We start from the raw sequence: 3,410 nt of genomic DNA on the forward strand, positions 1-3,410 counted from the left end.
ATTGTCACATTGGAGGCTCTTCTCTCTGAAACGGTTACATTTATCGTCTGCAAAGCTATGTCGCGTGCTGCGATATGCCGAAACACTAAAAGCACCATAGTAGAACAAAGAAGAAGCTTCTAAGTTGAAGTAATAGCCAGTAAGAAGTAGTACAATTCAAGTATTAGTTGTCGACTATTCACTTTTTAGCCGGCTTTGGTGGCTATGACATTACCTAGGACCATAAGATTTTGCATGAAACGAGGACTAGCAGCCGCGTTGCACGGGAGAATGTGAAAAGTGTTCATATGTAGTAAAAACCTGAGAAATCCGTCCGTTTTCGTCATTTGTTATCGAATCGACTTAAAGCCAGATCGTCACATTGGTCTCTTTTCTCTCTGAAACGGTTACATTTATCGTCTGCAAAGCTATGTCGCGTGCTGCGATATGCGGAAACACTAAAAGCACCACAGTACAACACAGAAGAAGCTTCTAAGTTGAAGTAATAGCCAGTAAGAAGTAGTACAATTCAAGTTTTAGTTGTCGATTATTCACTTTTTAGCCGGCTTTTTTGGCTTGGACATGATCTAGGACCTTAGGAATTTGCATGAAAGGAGGACTAGCAGCCGCGTTGCACGGTAGAATGTAATAAGTGTTCATAAGTAGTAAAAACCTGTGAAATCCGTCCGTTTTCGTCATTTGTTATCGAATCGACTTAAAGCCAGATCGTCACATTGGCCATTCTTCTCTCTCAAACGGTTACATTTATCGTCTGCAAAGCTATGTCGCGTGCTACGGTATGCCAAAACACTAAAAGCACCGTAGTACAACCCAGAAGAAGCTTCTAAGTTGAAGTAATAGCCAGTAAGAAGTAGTACAATTCAAATATTAGTTGTCGATTATTCACTTTTTAGCCGGCTTTGGTGGCTATGACATGACCTAGGACAATAAGATTTTGCATGAAAGGAGTACTAGCAGCCGCGTTGCACGGGAGAATGTGAAAAGTGTTCATATGCAGTAAAAAACTGGGAAATCCGTCCGTTTTCGTCATTTGTTATTGAATCGACTTAAAGTCAGATCGTCACATTTTTCTCTTTTCTCTCTGAAACGGTTACACTTATCGTCTGCAAAGCTATGTCGCGTGCTGCGGTATGCGGAGACACTAAAAGCTCCATAGTAGAACACAGAAGAAGCTTGTAAGTTGAAGTAATAGCCAGTAAGAAGTAGTACAATTCAAGTTTTAGTTGTCGATTATTCACTTTTTAGCCGGCTTTGGTGGCTTGGACATGACCTAGGACCTTAAGATTTTGCATGAAAGGAAGACTAGCAGCCACGTTGCACCGGAGAATGTGAAAAGTGTTCATATGTAGTAAAAACCTGAGAAATCCGTCCGTTTTCGTCATTTGTTATCGAATCGACTTAAAGCCAGATCGTCACATTGGCCGCTTTTCTCTCTGAAACGGTTACACTTATCGTCTGCAAAGCTATGTCGCGTGCTGCGATATGCGGAAACACTAAAAGCACCACAGTACAACACAGAAGAAGCTTCTAAGTTGAAGTAATAGCCAGTAAGAAGTAGTACAATTCAAGTTTTAGTTGTCGATTATTCACTTTTTAGCCGGCTTTTTTGGCATGGACATGACCTAGGACCTTAGGATTTTGCATGAAAGGAGGACTAGCAGCCGCGTTGCATGGTAGAATGTAATAAGTGTTCATAAGTAGTAAAAACCTGTGAAATCCGTCCGTTTTCGTCATTTGTTATCGAATCGACTTAAAGCCAGATCGCCACGTTGGCCATTCTTCTCCCTCAAACGGTTACATTTATCGTCTGCAAAGCTATGCCGCGTGCTCCGGTATGCCAAAACACTAAAAGCACCATAGTACAACCCAGAAGAAGCTTGTAAGTTGAAGTAATAGCCAGTAAGAAGTAGTACAATTCAAGTAATAGTTGTCGATTATTCACTTTTTAGCCGGCTTTGGTGGCTATGACATGACCTAGGACAATAAGATTTTGCATGAAAGGAGGACTAGCAGCCGCGTTGCACGGGAGAATGTGAAAAGTGTTCATATGTAGTAAAAAACTGAGAAATCTGTCCGTTTTCGTCATTTGTTATCGAATCGACTTAAAGTTAGATCGTCACATTTTTCTCTTTTCGCTCTGAAACGGTTACACTTATCGTCTGCAAAGCTATGTCGCGTGCTGCGGTATGCGGAGACACTAAAAGCTCCATAGTAGAACACAGAAGAAGCTTCTAAGCTGAAGTAATAGCCAGTAAGAAGTAGTACAATTCAAGTTTTAGTTGTCGATTATTCACTTTTTAGCCGGCTTTGGTGGCTTGGACATGACCTAGGACCTTAAGATTTTGCATGAAAGGAGGACTAGCAGCCGCGTTGCACGGGAGAATGTGAAAAGTGTTCATATGTTGGAAAAACCTGAGAAATCCGTCCGTTTTTGTCATTTGTTATCGAATCGACTTAAAGCCAGATCGTCACATTGGCTGCTCTTCTCTCTGAAACGGTTACACTTATCGTCTGCAAAGCTATGTCGCGTGCTGCGATATGCGGAAACACTAAAAGCACCACAGTACAACACAGAAGAAGCTTCTAAGTTGAAGTAATAGCCAGTAGGAAGTAGTACAATTCAAGTTTTAGTTGTCGATTATTCACTTATTAGCCGGCTTTTTTGGCTTGGACTTTACCTAGGACATTAAGATTTTGCATGAAAGGAGGACTAGCAGCCGCTTTGTACGGGAGAATGTGAAAAGTGTTCATATGTAGTAAAACCTGAGAAATCCGTCCGTTTTCGTCATTTGTTATCGAATCGACTTAAAGCCAGATCGTCACATTGGCCGCTCTTCTCTCTGAAACGGTTACACTTATCGTCTGCAAAGCTATGTCGCGTCCTGCAATATACGGAAACACTAAAAGCACCATAGTAGAACACAGAAGAAGCTTCTAAGTTGAAGTAATAGCCAGTAAGAAGTAGTACAATTCAAGTTTTAGTTATCGATTATTCACTTTTCAGGCGGCTTTGGTGGCTTGGACATGACCTAGGACCTTAGGATTTTGCATGAAAGGAGGACTAGCAGCCGCGTTGCACGGTAGAATGTAAAAAGTGTTCATATGTAGTAAAACCTGAGAAATCCGTCCGTTTTCGTCATTTGTTATCGAATCGACTTAAAGCCAGATCGTCACATTGGCCGCTCTTCTCTCTGAAACGGTTACATTTATCGTCTGCAAAGCTATGTCGCGTGCTGCGATATGCCGAAACACTAAAAGCACCATAGTAGAACACAGAAGGAGCTTCTAAGTTGAAGTAATAGCCAGTAAGAAGTAGTACAATTCAAGTTTTAGTTGTCGATTATTCACTTTTTAGCCGGCTTTGGTGGCTTGGACATGCGGTGGAACCTTAAGATTTTGCATGAAAGGAG

The sequence above is a fragment of the Schistocerca gregaria genome, unplaced genomic scaffold (assembly GCF_023897955.1).
Source record: "Schistocerca gregaria isolate iqSchGreg1 unplaced genomic scaffold, iqSchGreg1.2 ptg000265l, whole genome shotgun sequence".
NCBI lineage: Eukaryota > Metazoa > Arthropoda > Insecta > Orthoptera > Acrididae > Schistocerca > Schistocerca gregaria.